Raw genomic sequence first — 20,356 nt, 5'->3', positions numbered from 1 at the left:
GGAGATAACTACACGTTATCACAGCTTGCATCTGTTGAGTCAGTGGTGTGAATTCGGCTTCTCGCAACTCTTTGACTCACGCTATTACGCCTAACGCATGAGCTCGGCGTCTCGACACAGCTCCGGCAGTATTTACTCATCGTCCAAGGAACTGGTCCGGGAATTGTAACCTGTTTCTGCAGCTTAAACAAGAGTGGCGTGACGTGCTCCTGTGGGTATGCATCACGCCAAAGGAATTCCATGCCCTCCAAGGATTGCAGCCGTATAACATGGGTCGGTGTGACTGCGATGGTTACTACACTAGACACCTCGACAGTAGTGACACAGGAAGCGCGCGGTGCAGTCAGTGGACCGTTATTTCTGTAGAGAAGTCACGCAAGGTTGTTCAGGTCGATTTTCAAGCATCTAACGCTTTTTCATGGGAGCTGTTAGGTGCAGAAATAAAAACTCCTTGCTTACATTCGTTAATAGCAAAATCAGTTTTAACGAGCTTTTACACATTTGTCACCCGTTGTCGAGATTGATAGTCAGAAGCAGAGTAAATTTCGAACGTAAATATCTTGTACGTGCCCAGAAACTAAAAATTGTTAAATTGAAGACATTCGGATATAATCGCTAGGCACATATGTGGACGTAAGATGTCAACTTGCCTCAATCACCCCCTTAATTTCGGAATAAATATATAGAAACGGACGCAGGCCGTCCGAAATAAGCTATTAAATCAAGCATTCATGATGTGCACAGAGGAACAAAGCACCGAAAAATAAATTACCACGTAGAGTGGGCTAAATTTGCTATGGCTTGCCGAAGGCTCACGAGGATGCCTTAAATTTCTTACAGCAGATATATCTTGCTATTTTCTTGAAGAGTTTGCGGGAGATCCTTAAATTCTGCGAGTTTTTGACATGTAGGCACTTTGCTCCATATGTGTAGGGAGGGTGTAGTTCATTAAGACACTGAATTGTCAGGTTGTAACTGTAGCATTGAAAGACCAAACAGCAAGAAAAATCTTCGCTCTTCAGAAATATTGGCTTGCATCTGAACGCTTCGTACGAGATACTGGTGAAAAAGGATCAGTGTATTTAAGGCCGCGGAGTGAGAAATATCGTTTCATTAATGGCCTAGTCACACAGCAGGAAACTACGAACAAAGGGTTTTGTGTGTCCGTAAGAGGTTTGGTTTTGGCAGTTTGATCAGGGTTGAGATTTTCACGGTACATAGAACCAACGCACTATTACTGTAGCGCCCAAGAAAGTGTGCTATTTCGTGTTTTGTGGTACGTTTCAAAAGCACTTAACGATGTAACTGTAAGAGAGGTTTTGGCTTTGAATAAACGTGCTTGAAACATGTGCTGAATCTTCGGGCTTAATGCAAACCACTAGGATGCATTGCCATAGAGATTCGGAAGGTAGAGGTCCCATCTGTAGGTGCACGTGACGAATATCTCCGAATATTTTTGAGGAATTAGTTTGCTTCGTTGGGTGGAAAATCTGTCCTGTAGGAAGTGCGACGCTTGATATAGAAAATCACATTAATCACTACATAAATTTAAAATGCTTGAAACTGTCGCGGTGTTGAATGAAACTGTAGAAGCCAGTGATTCGTTCACTTATTTGATAAACCCGCATTTTCACACGTTTTGCCATTTTTCTTTCCACTTAAAACTTGGCAATGAGGTGTATGTTTCTAAAATGGAACTGCAGGAAGCTGTGATTCCAAACAATGAACTGGCACTTCTATGTATTGTGAAAACCGTATAAGGTGGAACCAAATGTAAACCAGGCTAAGTCTTAAGAGAAAACTGAATATATACAGAGGAACTGTTTTTGCTCCAGAATAGTACGCGCAAGCACAGCGTTGGAATATTTTCTAGTGCAAAGGTACAACTGTGCTTTGGGTATGATCGGAAGGATTAAAAATGCAGTTACGTGGTTTTCACGAATTGAGTGGTGTGATAACATGAAGTCAGATGAAAATTTCACTTAAAATTAGCTAGAGAAAAATTCCGAGAACTAAAATGTGTGGCACTGCATTACATGCCTCTTTTGACTCTCGCGAAAGAGAAAACAACTTAGGAATAGGTGGTAGGCATGGCGGTGTGTGTGTGTGTGTGTGTGTGTGTGTGTGTGTGTGTGTGTGTGTGTGTGTGTGTCCACGGTCATGGAGTGTACTTGTATTGACTCGAATCGGTCTGTAGAGAAGCGGCAGGCAAACAGCATGACGTGATTGGTTTCGACCGGTCGCGGAGTGTCCCGTAGCCATCGCCAGCGTGAGCCTGGCGTGCGGTGCACCGGAGCAAACGGCCTGTACTGGAGGTGTTGATGGCGGCCCTGTCCGTTCCCCTTGAGCTGGGCCCTTAATTTCCTGCACCCTTGGCTACGCACCGTTGGCGAGGCGCACCTAATTTCCTCTCGCCCAGTGTTCGCCGCTTTCTCAGGCAGCTCCCAACTTCCCGGCAGCGACTCATTCCCGCTTCCTCCCTTCTCACCCGCCGTCTTTTTGTGGTCGCACCCCTTTGTCACACATTTGTATGTCGAACCGCCTGATCACCTTCCGAGAGGGTGAGAGCCCGACACCACCTTGGCTCCAGGCTCCGGTTCACATTCATCTTGACCTCAGCTCGCTCCCAAATGAGGGTACTCTAGATGCAGTGTATTGCTTACAGTTTGTCGAACTTTGCGCGCGACTCGCCAGTAACACCTTTATTTACACTGATGGCTCCAAAACTGACGATGGTGTCGGCTGTGCCTTTGTCGTCGGGGACGTCACATTTAAATACCGGCTCCTCGACAAGTGTTCCAGCTCTACGGCCGAGCTTTTTGCTCTCAATCAGGCCGTTCTGTATGTCGGCCGCCACCGCCATTCTCCGTATGTACTCTGCTCTGATTCACTCAGTGCTCTTCAGAGCCTTGGAGCTCCATATCCGGTCCATCTCTTGGTGCAACGGATCCAGCAATCCCTCAATTTTTTTGCTGATGGCTCTCCTGGTAGCTTTATTTGGGTTCCAGGCCATGTAGTAGTGCCTGGAAATGAGGCTGCTGTTGCTGCGGCCAATGCTGCAGTCCTCCTGCCTCGGCCAGCCTCCCTTTGTGTCCCATCGTCTGACATTAGTGGGGTTGTTTGTAAGAGGCTTGTCATTATGGTGGGATACTAGGTCGTCACTTCAAGAAAATAAGCTCCGGGCCATAAAACTGTTCCCAACAGCTTGGACAATCTCCTCCCGACCATCTCGGCGATAGGTAATTTTGGCCAGGTTGCGGATTAGGCATTTCCGGTTTAGCCACCGCTACCTGCTATCCGGTGACCCCGCCCCGCAGTGCCCTAGTGGTCATGCATTGACAGTGCGCCATGTTTCATTGTTGTCCCCGTTTTAATCAATCCCGTGTTGTCCTGTCTCTGCCATCTACCTTACAGGAAATTTTAGCTGATGACGCTCGAGCAGTTGCTCGTGTTCTTGGTTTTATTATTTTGACGAACTTGTCCAAAGACATATAACTATTTTAATTATATTATCTGCGTCTTTGTAAGAACTTTCTGGTGTCCCCCCTTTGAGTTTTACCGGATTATACGTGCGCTTACATTTGTGACTGGGCGCTAATGACATTAGTCGAGCGCCCTAAAACCCCACAAAAAAAGAACCGCCTGATGAAATTCTAAGGTCTAGAGGCGGTGAACATTCATACTTAATAAGCCACATTACTTCGTGTGGTGGAAGGTACTTGCAGTCCTCCCACCCCCCACCCCTCCAGTTTGTTCGCGAATGGTGCATAGGAAGAATTATTTGTAAGCCTCCGTATGAGATACATACTGCTCTGCAAGACTTAAGGACGAACGAGATAAAGCAACATTAACTATTCGTTGGAAATGACTGTAAGTGTGGAAGCCTGCTGCCAGAAGCCTCACAGCCGTGCACAGAAAGCTGGATGTCATAAGCCGTGAGGTCAGTGCGACTAGAGCACCAAACGGGGCTGAACCCATAACACAAGGCAGCTGAAGGAGCGGGAAATGGGTGCCAATCAACGAGGCGTTAAGGTGGTGGTGGTGGTTCTTATTGCAATATGGCCCAGAGATATTTGGATGCTGCAGTGACCCGGATTGAAATGAATTGTAAACGTGGCAGGCTTCGCAAAAATTAGGGTGCCCTCCAAAATGAGGAAATTTAAGACTGCTAAAGGCGACACGAATCATAATTACTTTTATACCGGTAAAATTAACAAAACAAATAGTAGTGACAATATTAATATATAAGGCCTTTGCATATATGAAATAGGGGGAAAGACAACAGCACAAGTAAACGGTAATGGCGAAGTGCGCAGTGATTGTCGTGACGTTAAATGAAAGTAGTTAATACTACTGAGGAAAATGTACCTGCTGTCGGGATGCAAAGATTGTTCATTGATTCGAAATCGTAAGTTTTAATAGGGAAGCTTCAAGTGATCAATATGTTAGAAAATGACTTTAGTATCTCTACGCTACGCCTAGAAATTGCGGCTCGAGGTGGTCATAGTGACGTAGGTGGCGGCTGAAGTGGCACCAAAATCAGTTACTGGCTGCACCAGCAACCTCACCAAGGGCAAATCAGTCCGAAATTTGTCCTCTATACTTGAGTTCTGGTGGCGGCACTCGGCAAGGACGATTTTGGAGGTTCATTTGAAGTGCAAGATTAAGCGACTTCTCCTGCAGTGTATACAAGGAAACTTTTCCACATTGCTGCGTCTTGCGTTTCTTATTAAGTTCAGATTGGCTGTGCTCCAGATCTTCACAGCGCCGACAGACAAAAATTCTCTTGTGCTCGGTTAAAAGATAATCTTCGTTCTTCCATTTTACGCAAAAAGTCGCTTCATTTTCTTGTTCATAGCCACCACTGAAAATTTGTCTAACATCTAGTTTAAGTGAGCCAGTCACTGCAATTCTTACGTAGCGTATTTTTTTGCAGAATCAATACATCCAGCGTTGTTATGTGTCTTCAAATACCCAAAACTGCGCGTCCCAATTCCATTTTCGAGATGTTTGTGTGTGGGGTCGAATGCTGTCTGGAAAACTTTGCTTTTGTGCAAAATAGTGCTTTCTGTGAAAACCTCTCTTCCCGAGTTAAAGGTCGCGCCACAGGTCCTATCTGTGTCGACAAAGCTTTAGACGCCCCAGGGTGCAGTCACAAAGAACTGCCTGACTATGGGCTAATGAACCTTGCTTTTCCTGACGACGCCTCTGGTAAAACGCCTTAAAACGTGGCGGTGGGCCCACTGTCGGCATCATCTCAGCTAAAAGTATACAAATCCGAATAGAGTAAATGAAGAGCAACGTTACATTAGCCAATTACCGACAACCCACTGCGTGTCCGGGGTAAGAATAGGCCCGAGGTATTCCTGCCTGTCGTAAGAGGCGACTAAAAGGAGTTTCAACAGTTTCGGCCTTCCATGCGATGGTCCCCCTTGGGGTTTGACCTCCATTTTTCAAAATTCTACAGAAGTACGAGCCTTTTGGGGAAGGACACGTTACGTGGTGTACCACTGGTCCTAAGTGCGCTAAGACCTTGGCACTCAGCATTGTACCGGCGTTGTAACCATACCCACTATTTCTCAAATTGGGCCTAAACGCCTGATGGGTTGTACAAGTTACGCCCATAGTGCGTCCCCATCTGCACCTAACATCATTATGGACTTTCTATGGCACCAGAAATCCAGCACGGTAGCCAGCCCGTTGTGGTGGGGTCGTCATGTACCCTCTAGGTTGTAGCCCCCTGACAACACAGGGATCGTACTGCCGATACCTGAGCTGCACCCTCCCCACGTCGGCCAAGGAGTAGATGCCCGTCTCCTTGGGGCATCAGGACTCCCGGCAACGGTCATCCTGCCAGGTGGCCCTTGCTGAGGCTGGGTGGCGCCAGTGGGGAGAGCCCCTGGTCGGAGTGGGTGGTATCGGGGCGGACGTTCCGTAGATGAAACGTCAACACGTATCAGGTGGCTCTGGGGCCGAGTCTTTCAAAAGGAAAGGTACTGTCTCTAGTTCTGGTTCTCCTGCCCTTTCCCCCTTGGCCACTCCCTGGGAGGAGGGACAGGCCCGCCAGCTTGGGGCGAAGTACTTCCCCCGCTATTTGGTCTGTTCTCGAACCGATGGGGGGACGTTCGCCACCTCCAAGCCCATGTTCTTTGTTCAGCACATTGAGGACATCTTCGGGGAAATCGAGGCTCTCCGTAAGATGCGTTCGGGGTCCGTTCTTATAAAGACCACCTCCGCCACACAATCGGCGGCGCTCCAGGCGTGCGACCGCCTAGGGGACATTCCAGTGTCCATTGTCCCGCATCTGGCACTAAATAGGACGCAGGGAGTTATTTTTCATCGGGACCTCCTGCTGCAATCTGATGAGGAGCTCAGGGCCAACCTGGAGCGCCGAGGCGTGCATTTCGTCCGGCGAGTCCAGCGCGGCCCCAAAGACCGTCGCATCGACACCGGGGCCTTTATCTTCGCCTTCGAGGGGGACGTTCTCCCAGAGAAGATAAAGGTGATGTACTACCGGTGCGACGTGCGACATTACGTCCCGCCTCCTGTGCGCTGTTTTCAGTGTTTGCGCTTTGGGCAAATGTCGTCACGGTGTGAGGCTGAGCCCCTTTGTGGCGATTGTGGACGTCCTCTTCGTGAGGAACATACATGCACCCCACCACCTTGGTGCATTAGTTGTCCTAGCATCCACTCGCCTAGATCCTCAGACTGCCCCGCCTATCAGGAGAAGAAGATACAAGAACTCAAAACTTTGGATCGTCTCTCTTATTCTGAGGCCAGGAAGAAGTATGACCGCCTCCATCCTGTGCCGTTGACCACTTCGTTTGCCTCAGTTGTGTCCACTCCTTCTGCGGTATCCTCACCCCTATCCTGTCCCCACTCCGCCTCCTCCCCCCATCCGGGGTCTCTGCCTCCGCCTCCCAAATCCCTCCCTTCCAAATCCTCCTTCCCCGTGGCTCCCACCCCCTCTGCCCCAGGGGCCACCCTTCCTCCGCCTCCTCCCCCCCTCCCCCCGCCGCCTGAGAAGCGATCCTCTTTCAGGCGTCCATCGGGGAAATGTTCCGGACCCCAGCTTCCGAGGTCCGGCGTTCCAAAACGGACCCCGCACGTGAGGACCTTCTTCGGGTCCAGCCCACCATCCCTGTGCCTCCTCGGACTTCCAAGAAGGCCTCCAAGAAGAAGTCTCTATCCACCTCTCCACCTCGGCGCGTTTCGTCTGACGCTCCATCCGTGAGTCGCCGCTCCCGGCCGTCCTCAGTTTCGCCGGGACGCTCTGCTGCCAGGCGCTCAGCTGGCCTCTCGTCGGCAAATGATGCTGCCCCTCCTACACCACCAGGGACAGCGGCCGCAGCTGGCGACGACTCGATGGAACAGGATCCACCTCCCGCCGGTTGTAGCGTTGATCCCTCGAAACCTGGCCCTCCGCGGCCGTCGAGGTGACCAGCTCTTCCCCCATCTCGTTCCCCCTCTTTTTGACTAGCGATGGCCTTGTTACATTGGAACATAAGATATTCGATCTAATCGGGAGGAATTACAACTGCTCCTCCGCCTGCACTGTCCGCTCGTCCTTGGTCTCCAGGAAACCAAGTTGCGTCCAACTGACCATATTGCCTTTACCCACTATACCTCGGAGCGGTATGACCTCACCCCTGTGGACGGTATCCCAGCTCATGGTGGGGTCATGTTGCTCGTTCGGGACGATGTCTATTACCATCCCATCCCATTGACCACCCCACTCCAAGCAATAGCTGTCCGTATTACTCTTTCTGCTTTTACCTTTTCAGTTTGTACCATCTACACTCCATCGTCATCCGCTGTTAGTCGGGCTGACATGATGCACCTGATTGTTCAGCTTCCCCCGCCGTTTTTATTGTTAGGCGACTTCATCCCCTTTGGGGCTCTCCTGCATCCTGTCAAAGAGGCTCACTCTTGGCGGATGTCTTCAACCATCTCAATCTTGTCTGCCTCAATACTGGCGCCCCGACTTTCCTCTCGGACTCTACTCATACCTACTTCTTCTTGGACCTCTCGATCTGTTCTACCACTCTTGCCCGTCGGTTCGAGTGGTATGTCCTTTCTGACACCTATTCGAGCGACCACTTCCCCTGTGTCGTTCGTCTCCTGCACCACACCGCATCCCCACGTCCGTTGGAACATACCGAAAGCTGACTGGGGACTTCACTCCTCCCTGGCGACCTTTCCGGACCACGATTTTCTCAGTTGTGACAGTCAGGTCGAATACCTCACGGCTGTTATCATCAATGCTGCCGAACGTTCCATTCCTTGTACTACCTCTTCTTCACGTCGCGTTTCCGTCCCCTGGTGGAACGAGGCTTGTAGAGACGCTATCCGTGCTCGACGACGTGCTTTACGCACCTTTCGCCGCCATCCTACGTTGGCGAAATGTATTGGATACAAACGACTCCGAGCGCAAAGCCGTAGAGTCATCAAAGACAGCAAAAAAGCTTGTTGGGCCTCTTTCACCAGCTCCTTTAACAGTTTTACTCCCTCTCCTGTCGTATGGGGTGGCCTGCACCGGCTGTCGGGCATTAAGGCCCACTCCTCGGTACCTGGCTTGACCTCAGGTAATGAGGTCCTCGTTGATTCTGTGGCTGTCTCCAACACCTTCGGCCGGTTTTTCGCGGAGGTTTCAAGCTCCGCCCATTACCACCCTGCCTTCCTTCCCAGGAAAGAGGCGGAAGAGGCTCGGCGACCTTCCTTCCACTCGCTGAATCTGGGAACTTATAATGCCCCCTTTACTATGCGGGAACTCGAACGTGCGCTTGCACTGTCCCAGTCCTCTGCTCCGGGGCCAGATGCCATTCACGTTCAGATGCTGGCACACCTTTCTCCGGCGGGCAAAAGCTTCCTTCTTCGTACCTACAATCGCGCCTGGACCGAAGGTCAGGTCCCCATGCATTGGCGTGACGCCGTCGTTGTTCCTATACCCAAACCCGGGAAGGATAGACACCTTCCTTCTAGTTACCGCCCCATTTCTCTTACAAGCTGTGTCTGTAAGGTGATGAGCGCTTGGTTCGTGCTGGGTTAGTTTGGATTCTTGAATCTCGACGGCTACTTACCAATGTCCAATGCGGCTTTCGTCGCCGCCGCTCTGCTGTTGACCACCTTGTGACCTTGTCGACATTCATCATGAACAACTTTTTGCGAAGGCGCCAAACGGTAGCTGTGTTCTTAGATTTGGAGACGGCTTATGATACCTGTTGGAGAGGAGGTATCCTCCGCACTATGCACAGGTGGGGCCTACACGGTCGCCTGCCAGTTTTCATTGATTCCTTTTTAACGGATCGAAAGTTTAGGGTACGTGTGGGTTCCGTATTGTCCGACGTCTTCCTCCAGGAGAACGGAGTGTCTCAGGGCTCCGTCTTGAGCGTAGCCCTTTTTGCCATCGCGATCAATCCAATTATGGATTGCATTCCACCCAATGTTTCAGGCTCTCTTTGTTGATGACTTCGCGATCTACTGCAGTGCCCAGAGAACACGCCTCCTGGAGCGCTGCCTTCAGCGTTGTCTAAACAGCCTCTACTCATGGAGCGTGGCAAATGGCTTCCGGTTCTCTGAAGAGAAGACGGTTTGTATCAACTTTTGGCGATATAAAGCGTTCCTTCCGCCATCCTTACATTTCGGTCCCGTTCTCCCATTCGTGGAAACAACTAAGTTTCTAGGGCTCACGTTGGACAGGAAACTGTGTTGGTCTCCGCATGTCTCTTATTTGGCGGCCCGTTATACACGTTCTCTTAAAGTCCTCAGAGTTCTTAGTGGTTCATCTTGGGGAGCGGATCGCACTGTCCTGCTTCGCTTGGATCGGTCCATAGTCCGATCAGAGCTGGATTGTGGGAGCTTCGTCTACTCGTCTGCTCGGTCATCCCTCTTACACCGTCTCAACCCCATCCACCATCGGGGGTTACGTCTTGCGACCGGAGCCTTCTACACTAGTCCTGTCGAGTCTTTGTGCTGAAACTGCCGAATTACCATTGACCTACCGGCGCGACGTACTGCTGTGTCGGTATGCCTGCCGGCTGTTGTCTATGCCCGACCACCCCTCTTACCAGTCCTTCTTCGCCGATTCTCTCGACCGTCAGTATGGGTTGTATGTGTCTGCCCTGCTGCCCTGGATTTTGCCCTCCCTACCACCTTCAGAGAGTGTGATAGCCCGACACCACCTTGGCTCCAGGCTCCGGTTCATATTTATCTCGACCTCAGCGCACTCCCGAAGGAGGGTACTCCGGCTGCAGTGTATTGCTCACGGTTTGTCAAACTTCGTGCTCGACTTGCCGGTCACACCTTTATTTACACCGATGGCTCCAAAACTGACGATGGTGTCGACTGTGCCTTTGTCGTCGGGGCCGCCACCTTTAAATACCGGGTCCTCGACAAATGTTCCAGCTTTACGGCCGTACTGTTTGCTCTCCATCAGGCCGTTCAGTATGCCCGCCGCCACCGCCATTCATCGTATGTACTCTGCTCTGACTCGGTGCTCTTCAGAGCCTTGGAGCTCCCTATCCGGTCCATCCCTTGATTCAACGGATACAGCAGTCCCTCCATTCTTTCGCTGATAATGATTCTCCTGTCAGCTTTCTGTGGGTTCCCGGACATGGAGTGCTTGGGAATGAGAATGCGGATGCTGCAGCCAAGGCTGCAGTCCTCCTGCCTCGGCCAGCCTCCCATTGTGTCCCGTCATCTGACGTTCGTGGGATGTATGTAAGAGGCTTGTGTCGTTGTGGTGGGATGCTTGGTCATCCCTCCAAGGAAACAAGCTCCGGGCAGTAAAACCGCTCCCAACTGCTTGGACAAAACCTCCTCCTGACCATCTCGGCGAGAGGAGGTCCTTCCGACCAGGTTGCAGATTGGGCATTGCTGGTTTAGCCACCGCTACCTGCTCTCCGGTGACCCAGCCCTGCAGTGCCCTTGTGGTCAGGCTTTAACAGTGCGCCATGTTTTATTGTCGTGTCCCCGCTTTAGTCAATCTCGTGTTGTCCTGTCCCTGCCATCTACTTTACCGGATATTTTAGCTGATGACGCTCGAGCAGCTGCTAGTGTTCTGCGTTTTATAACTTTGACTGGCTTGTCCAAAGACATCTAACCTTTTTACTTATTTTATCTGCATCTTTGTCAGGTCTTCCTGGTGTCCCCCCCCCCCTCCCTTGAGTTTTACTAGATTCCATGTGCTCTAACAGTGACTGGGCGCTAATGACCTCAGTAGTTGAGCGCCCTTAAACCCCACCAAAAAAGAAATTACCGGCAATTACTAGTATCGTACTGCTGTTTCATAGTCTTCAGCATTAGTTACGTACTCAGTCTATCATTACGAATTTGCACATATTGTGACCGCTTCCAGAAAACGGTCACGTAGCAATGACTTTACACAGGGAAGAACCATCGGGCCACTGGAAAGATGACGGAAGTGTGAATAGTATAACAGAGGACTGTGGGTATTCCTCACAGCATTACATGGGGAGAGACGCTTGACGAGACTGTTGCAGCAGCAGATGACCGCTACATTGTGCAAAAGCAAAACAGAGAACGTCACAGTGGGTGCCATTGCAGCGACATTTAACAGGAATGCAGTCTAAATTTCCCCAGCAGCAAGGCGATAGCACGAGGTGAGTTTTGCCCGACGACCAGTGCTTTGTTGCGTTGACATCTGAACATCGGTAACACCATTTCCAATGTTTCGAAAACGATATGGGCTTTGCCTGCGAGAAGCGGAGTCGCGTGCTATTCTCCGATGAGAGCAGATTGTCTGATTAGTGGTTCTATATATACAGTCATACGTCTAGTGGTGGAACACGTGATGCACCCAAGAACGTTAAGCCAACTTGGTTTTGTTGCTCCGGTGCGGGGATGCATAAAGTTGCATAGGCGTGCTGCCTTGAGAATCTTTAAACATCCTACACTCAATGGTCAATCTTTTTGTGAAACTGTAGTCCTTCACCACGCAAGTCTTTCCAGGGTGCATTCTGCCCTGACTTAATTTTTGTGGATGACAATGTGCGACAGCATCAAACAGTGCAGGTGAAGTTCTTGGAACGAGATGAAATTCGGTGAATGGACTGACCTGCCTGTTCCCCTAACTAAATGACTTAGACCACTCGCCTGGTGCCTTGGGGAGACGTGCTGTAGCATAACTGCGCTGGTGCAGGAACGGAGCACCCTACCACAAGAACCCTCACCAGACTTACAGCCAGCACAGCACGTTGCAGAGCATGCAACGCTGTCCATGGTGATCATACACCTATTAAAAAGCATCTCTCGCCTTTTGCAGTGTCCAGGACACTATCATAAATTGCGGTGAGTTCAAGGTAATTGTCTCTGAAAAAGTGTCATTTGTTAGTCTTATTGCGTAGCTCTTGCTAGTACCTCCCGTGCTACAGCGAGGAGATAAATCGTAGGATAGCCATATGCACTTATGCAGACGAGGGTAGCATTGCATATGCAAGGTATAAGAGGCAGTGCATTGGTTGGACAGTCATTTGTAGGTGATCGATGTGTTTGAGCTAAACTCTTAAGACATTTCGTTTCGGAAATCGTAGATAACTGTTAAGAGATCGACAGTGTCAACAGTGCGCCAATAATACAAAGTTTCAGGCAGCAACTCTTAAGGCCTTCGCTTAGCGACTGAGCAGCATTTGTGTAGAGTTAGCAGTGGTAACCGACAAGCAACATTGTGTGAAATACCCCAGAAATGAGTGTGGGGCGTACGACGAACATGTGCTTTTGGCCAGTGTGGCGAAGTTGGGCTGTGGCAGCAGAAGACCGAGGAGTGCCTTTGCTAACGGAACATCGCCTGCAGCCCCTCTCCGTGGATTGTCACCATATCTGATTGACCCTAGATGACTGGAAAACCGTCAACTAGTTAGAAGAGTCGGCAAGACTTAGCACAACCAGGAGCACCTCCGAAGATGTCCAACGTAGCTTTGGTCGAAACGTCAGGGATAGAAGGGTTCCATGGACCACGGCCATAGAAGCCGGAAGAATTCTCGGCAGCTGAAACACCCGGTCGTGAAAGGCCTTCATTGTAAGGATACGAGTGTAGCGGCTATGTACCCAACTTATCACCAAAGCATCGTGCATGCTGTTGCCGCCTCCATGATGATGTGGCCTGGGCATTCTGGTCCAGCTGAACGGATCATTGCCTGGAAATGGTTAAGTTCGCAATTGCAGCTATTCGCGAACTACTTCTACCCAAACAATGGATTTTTTGAATGACAATGTGCCATGTCAAAAGGCCATTGTCGCCATTAATTTTGGAGAACGTTCTGGACAATTGAGAGGATGATTTGGCCACTCAGGTTGCCCGACATGACTCCCATCGAACATTTATGCCACGCAATAGAGATGTCAGCTCGCGCAGAAAATCCTGCACCGGCAATACTTGAGCAATTACGGACGGCTATAGAGGCATCATGGCTCAGTATTTCTGGAAGGGACTTAAAACGACTTGAGTCCATGCCACGTAGAGTTGCTGCGCTACTCCGAGCAAAAGAAAAGGACACGATGCTAGTCGGTATACCATGACTTCAGTCACCTCTGTGTATACTGTAGCAGTTCTACGTATGGCCCAGAGTTCACTTTCGTCCTTCAGCTTTCGCACGCTACTGCAGTTTTTTCCCTCGTGGTCATTTCCTGAGAATTACGTGGAAGTAATACGTTGCCCGTATCTACTGGGAACATACGCTATCGAAATGTCGACAGTATACATAGATGAATTTATGGTAGCACGTTCAATTTAGTCTCGTTTTGGGTGAATTTCCAGTCCCTGCACCAATCGCAGATCATCTGAAGCTTTTTATCGCGTATGTTAGGCGTCAAACTTTTTGTGAACAGCCACGCCGACGAACATCAGTGAGCTGCTGACTTAAGCCACGGTGTTATTAATTGTAGGTGGTAATCGGTCTATGAAAACTGCCTTTTGCTCCTGACCTTAATTTTGCTTCTATCAGTTTTGTTCCGTCAAGAACGAAGTGTTGAAGTCTATTTGCGAAGAAGTCCAGTCCAGTGATATTTGATCTGTTTGATTGTTAGTGTTTTGTTCGCTAAACGACAGTGTGGATCCTCCCAGAAGTAAAGGACGTCGAGAATGTTTGTCGTACACATTGTAAAGCGCAAACAAATCTGTTTCTATGTAATTTACTGTTAGACAGTAATCTTCACCAATGTGTACATAAGGAAATGGAGACGTGATCCTTGCGAATAAAACGTGCATTGAAGAGTTCTTGAATTTTGAGGTAATAAACTGATGGTGCGGAGAAACTGCGTCTATTGGGCGGATGTGTTGGATCAGGAAAGGAATGGAGTTTAGTGGGTACTCGCTACATACATTTGCACATTCCGATGTGTGGCAGCTCCGGCAGAGGCCGGGGTCATAGCACATAGCGGAGGCCGCGGTGGCCGGCAGGATGTGACGTCAGAGCGGCTGATCGGCGCAGCAGCGGGTGGGCGACGGATGCCGCAGGCTGAGCAGCTGCTGCGCCGGTCACGCCACGCCGCTTCTTGCCTGGTGCGTCCTCCGGGTCGCAGCCGGACGCTCGGCTATCTAGCCAACTAGCCTGTATGCTGTCTCGCCGCATACAACGTAAGTCAGCCCCTGAAATCTTTGTAGTTATCGCACCCATTGAAAGCTGTAGATTAGTTTCAATTTCAGCAAGCAGTATTGGTAACCAACGCAGTGCAGTGGTTGAGTAGTTGTTTACTCGAGTACACTGTTCAAAACTTCTTCCGGCCACACGATTTAAGTATTTCGTGTGTAATTTTGCCTGAGGTGATTCCTCAAAATCCCTTGCCAGTTCCTATTGTTACCGTAGCCCACAGGTATTGTTTAAGATTCTTTGGATATCAAGCTGATTACAGTGAAATATCTCCTGTAAATTTTCAGACGTGCGAATTCAGTGTAGCACTCCCACGCGTCGCAGAAACAAAAAACCTGTGAACCGCGGAAATTCTAAGTGCACTTACGGACTGACCAGCCGAGCTAACCTGCTGTCGTCGCGGTTCGCCCACGCGCGTAACAGAGGGCAGACTGGGGGGGGGGGGGGGGGGGGCGAGGACAGGGGGCTAGAACCATGACTTAATCATAATTCGAATGTTATAAGTGACCATCGTACCAGTTACCATATGTCATTTACGGAATCCACAAAACTTCAAAATATCGATATCTGGCTGAGCCAGTGGGGATTTGAAACCAGTTCCTTTGGGTCACAATGGTGCCCTTAACCTTCCACATCAAAACGCCCTTCACCAATGCACCGTGTTCACGTGTTAACGTATGAAGGGATTTTTTATGGGTTTCCCACCTCTGTTTCACTACTTTCCAAGCAAGTTAACACGAAGATCGAACGCTTATTTCTTAAAATACCTATTAGAGATTTACGACCTCGTTTCTTGCTGGCGGACAACAGCTTTCTCAGTGTGCATTCGTCTGCAGTTTTCTCTAAGAAAAATATTTAGTTAACCCTAATACATCCATTAAGATTCTCTACGTAATATTACAAAAATGATAGGATTAAAAATGTTTCTTTCTGCACGCCACGGCACATTACTTCTGTCACCTTGAGCACGCGTCAGTTGTTCGGCGTGTTCTTTCGGCTTTCAACGAAGACAGCCATTTTGTTAAAAGAAGCCAAATTTCTCATATCGCAGTCTCAAATTTACGATATTGCTCTAGGGATATCCATGGCTCTTCAGACGGAGTTAGTGCTCTTCTCTTGATGCTATATGCACAGATATCCGTAGATCAACAATGTGGCAACTGACCCTTAACATCGACAAATTAAATGTATTGCGAATACATAAAAAGGATCCTTTATTGTATGATTATAATAGCGGAATAAACACTGGTAGCAGTTACTTCTGTAAAATATCTGGGAGTATGCGTGCGGAACGATTTGAAGTGGAATGATTATATAAAATTGTTAAGGCGGGTGCCAGGTTGAGATTCATTGGGTGAGTCCTTAGAAAATGTAGTCCATCAACAAAGGTGGCGGCTTACAAATCACTCGCTTGACCTATACTTGAGTATTGCTCATCAGTGTGGGATCCGTACCAGGTCGGTTTGACGGAGGAGATAGGAAAGATCCAAAGAAGAGCGGCGCGTTTCGTCACAGGGTTATTTGGTAAGCGTGATAACGTTACGGAAATGTTTAGCAAACTCAAGTGGCAGACTCGGTAAGAGAGGCGCTCTGCATCGCGGTGTAGCTTGCTGTCCAGGTTTCGAGAGGGTGCGTTTCTGGATGAGGTATCGAACATATTGCTTCCCCCTACTTATACCTCCCGAGGAGATCACGAATGTAAAATTAGAGAGATTCGAGCGCGCACATGGCTTTCCGGCAGTCGTTCTTCCCGCGAACCATACGCGACTGGAACAGAAAAAGGAGGTAATGACAGTGGCAAGTAAAGTGCCCTCCGCCACACACCGTTGGGTGGCTTGCAGAGTATAAATGTAGATGTAGATATCCTGTCGGACAGTGTAAAACCCAAGCGGTTGGTTAAACGTGTGAAGCATTTGTAATCTCTCCAGTATTTGCGAGCAAGCAAACAGCTGGAGTGGTAGAGCAGTACAGTGAAGTACAGTTGTGTTGTAGACGCGGCAGCTGGCGCGATCGCCTCGGCCTTTGTTTGCAGGCGCGTGTCGCTGGCATCGATTTTCAATGCCGCGCCGCCTCCGGAGCGCCACCGACACTGCACTCCACGCAGCCCGTCACCGCCTCAAAACCCACCACACGATGGCCAAACTTATCTCTCTGCTTACCTCAGTCCTGCTTGCTTCCACCGCGGAATTGTAGTGTGTGCTCTGGTTAGAGGCATACCCAAATAAATCCTTTTAACGGAAGAACTCGACATTTTATGTTTAAGCGATCGATAGTCACTGTTTCATGAACAGCGCTGAGTCGCACGGCGCTTGCGCGCGAGTGGCGCGGCACACCTTTCTCGACCTGCCTGTGAACTGTGGCACCACAGTTCCCCACCCACCCCGCTATCATGGGGATGTTACCATATTTCTCCGTGAGACGTTTCCAGAGCGTTCGATTGGAAGGGCGTGTCCCATGCCCTGACCCCTTCGCTCTGTCTGACAGCTGAATTTCAGTGTTTGGAGGTTTATCAAAGACATAATTTACGGGACGAAGGATAGAGATCTTGAACATTTAAGTATCTAAGCCCAGTAGAGGCTAGAACACTTCTCATGCGTATGAACATGTTGCGAGAAGTGGAGTACAGTTTTGACACCTGTAGAGCCACAAACAGTGCCCACATTGAACTGTACAAAGATGCAAGAAAAAGTTAGGATTCTGTGTACAATTTTGAACAAATAAAGTTACAAAGCTCAATATGTACTGAAATGTTTTGTAGGCTCTGGCCTGGACAAAGTGTATGTGAATGCCTTTTGTCTAAAACGCTATTTCATACTAAAGATTACGAAGACTCACAGACGTGGTTGTTGTAAAGATGCGTTTCATAAATCAGGAAATGCAGCAATGAAAATCTCGCCTTTGGCTAACTCCGATAGGAAGAATAGGTAGCACCACTAAACCCCGATTATAAAACATCTTCAGACGTCCACCATACAAATGGGTTAATGTTAAATATTTGACATTAAGCATGTAACCGACAAATCTAAGAAAGGTTTGAAATGATGCTTAGTTTGTTACTCAAAATGAGTCACAAACGCATTATTTTGTTGCCAACCAGTTTCAACCCGCGATGGGGTCATCTTCCGGGCAGTTTACACCATTTGGTCGCTCGCTAGAATCGTCACCCCGCCTGTGCACGGTTCGCAGTCGCTAAGTGCTCTAGCTATGAAACTGGATGTTAGTAGGGGTAATTTGCGTTCCATTTTAAGCAAAAGCCAGTTTTCACGTATGTTGTTGACGACGTAACTCCTGAACTGCCGTACAATAATAAAATTTTGCAGTACGTTCAGTGGTATGTCGAGTGTGTCTGCAAGCAGTTACTAGTAGAGAAGAAAGAAATTAAAACCTCATGCCTGATGCTGAAATTATACTGCGTGAACAGTAAGCTATAAACTTCTATTAATTTTGCGTGGGTGTCATCGAGAAAGTTAGGTAAAAGATTTGAAATTATGTCTAAAGTTTGTTAGGAGTATTTGACACAATTTTCTAACTAATACTTGTCTTATTGTGTTAAACTTGTAACAAGATTATACCTCTTAATGACATTGACACCATTCTAAATTTTTCAATTCGGTCGTAATTACAACGAATTGAGAAAATTAAATTTTTGTGGCTCCTCGAAGCCGTTACATTGGCAACCTGCAGATGCCGTAATGAAATTTCCATTCTGCAGCGGAGAGTGCCCTGATAGGGAACTTCCCGTTAGATTAATACTTTCTGCCGTACCGACACTCGAACTCGAGGGCTTTGCCTTGCGCGACCAAATGCTCTACCGACTGAGCTACGCATGCACAACTCGTCCTCGTAGCTTTCCTTCCGCGAGTACATCTCTGAAGGTCATCTAAAATCTGGAAGGTAGGAGATAAGGTACTGGCGGAAGTAAAGCCGTGGCAACGGGTCCTGAGTCGTACTTGGGTAGCTCATCGGTGGACTACTTGCCCAGGAAAGGCAAACGTCCCGTGTTCTAATCTCGGTCCGGCACAGTTTTAATTCGCCAGGATGTTTCAACCTGCAACTGGTGCCCAGTACGGGGTTTTGCGATAATAGCTTACTAAAGTAGATTTGTATTGTACAGAGAAGTTAAAAGTAATTGTCAAATGGTTCGTCACGCTTGCACAAATGTTAGTCATTGGTTTACAGACGTAAATGATACTACTGTAAAGGATCGAAGAAAGTGATGAGGCATTACTGCCCCGCCCACCCTTTGTAATACATTTCTGGCTGACGTATTTGTTACGTGCGCTGGTTAATGTAACATTAACGTTGCTCAAATGTGTCCCTGTGTTTTCCCGACGGTTTCGGTAGTTCTTGCCAACGAGCATCGGAGACGTTGCCAAATAGTTTCTCAGGTTTCTGTAACTACACATGCCAGTGACGGATTTTCTAAGCCACCAGTCATGAGGCAGTAGCGGAATTCATTGAGCCTTACCACAAGTATGGGATGCTGTAGCAAAAACCTTCGTGCAATCAGACAGCTTAATTTATGCCGAACATCTGAAATTTGGAGGAATTGCTGCTACCAACTTAGCCCTCACGCACAGGCTAAGATCAAACTTCCCTGTGCTTTCCTCCTGCCCAAGTGCACTGATGCATACCTTGTAGTAATCGTAACATGAGGGATGTTAGCCTATCAAGTCAGGTTATAAACAAGTGCGCCGATGCCGTTACGGTAGCTAGGAGCAGTTACTGATACAAGCTTTTAGTCCAGCAACGAGCTTTGCTTGTATAGGAATGGCGTGGTCGGTAGCACCGGGTCCGGAATGTAGGCATGCGGGGCCTACACTCGGTCCGACGCGCAGTGTTAAATCTTAAACGTCCGCAATTGCAGAGCACGGCACTCCACAGGGCTAATAACTCATTCTGGAACGCAATTTGCGATTGACGATGGCCCTGATTGACCCGAAATGAAAGTGAGAAACGGAGGGGAGAGAGAGATTGGTTTTGATAATTGCAGGGGCACTTCAGTCGGGGTAGCAGCAGCGGCATATGGTGGACCGGGAGGCGAAGGTAACTGCACTACATGGACTGTACCCGCCATTACACTCCACCCCCGTTCCCAACAGTGTACTATTATTAAGAAATTTGAAAGTTTCAAAATTCGGAACTCAAACGGAAAACGCTAAGCCTGACAGTTTAAAGTGTCTTTAAACGTGTTTATAAGACTGTATTTTATCAGAGGGAAGCATTTTTCAGACTGTCGAGCTATTGTCGAACTGATGGATAATTTGAATTTAAATGAATAGGGTCATAATTCGCAGAGGCTTCCGGCCCCCAAATATGCCCATTGCTAACTATGAACCTACGGATTTACTATATTAGTTTTAATGTCCTCTAGCGCTTTTCAAGTCAAAGGTTGAATGTTTCACCCTGTTAAGATAAACTCAGTTAGTTGCATAACATGTAAACTTTGCGGTTACTGACACGAGTCGCTAGTAAACGTTTCATAGCTTACTTTTTCCGGAACATTTTCAGAGAAATACTGAGGAATCACCCTTCTTGTACATGTTATAACAAGTTTAATCATAACGCTATCATTGTTGGTATGGCACTAGTACTTTGTCACATTCAAAAATTAAATTTATGCTGCCGTTAACGATAAAATCATTTCGTAAGTATGATCGCCTAGCACCGTAAAAGGCACTGACACGATTACCGTTAAGTGAGCTTAATCAGCTGTGAACCAAAAAAAATTCATCAAATGAAACATGCTT

The 20,356-nt window shown here is 48.4% G+C and overlaps 1 protein-coding gene and 1 long non-coding RNA gene across 2 annotated transcripts in view; both read left to right on the top strand.

The window, feature by feature from the left end:
- The window catches only part of LOC126484258 (failed axon connections), a 157,550-nt gene that overhangs the window by 18,800 nt on the left and 118,394 nt on the right, over window positions 1-20,356 (top strand). The gene's annotated exons all lie outside the window — the stretch shown is intronic.
- The window catches only part of LOC126484268 (uncharacterized), a 73,127-nt gene continuing 67,238 nt past the window's right edge, over window positions 14,468-20,356 (top strand). Inside the window, exon 1 of the long non-coding RNA XR_007587831.1 lies at window positions 14,468-14,593. This is a non-coding gene — a long non-coding RNA (uncharacterized LOC126484268). The remainder of the gene's footprint in view (window positions 14,594-20,356) is intronic.

The sequence above is a fragment of the Schistocerca serialis genome, chromosome 1, assembly GCF_023864345.2.
Source record: "Schistocerca serialis cubense isolate TAMUIC-IGC-003099 chromosome 1, iqSchSeri2.2, whole genome shotgun sequence".
In the NCBI taxonomy this organism is placed as follows: domain Eukaryota; kingdom Metazoa; phylum Arthropoda; class Insecta; order Orthoptera; family Acrididae; genus Schistocerca; species Schistocerca serialis.
Note: the sequence above shows the minus strand (reverse complement) of the source record. Positions and strands in the feature narration are given on the sequence as shown.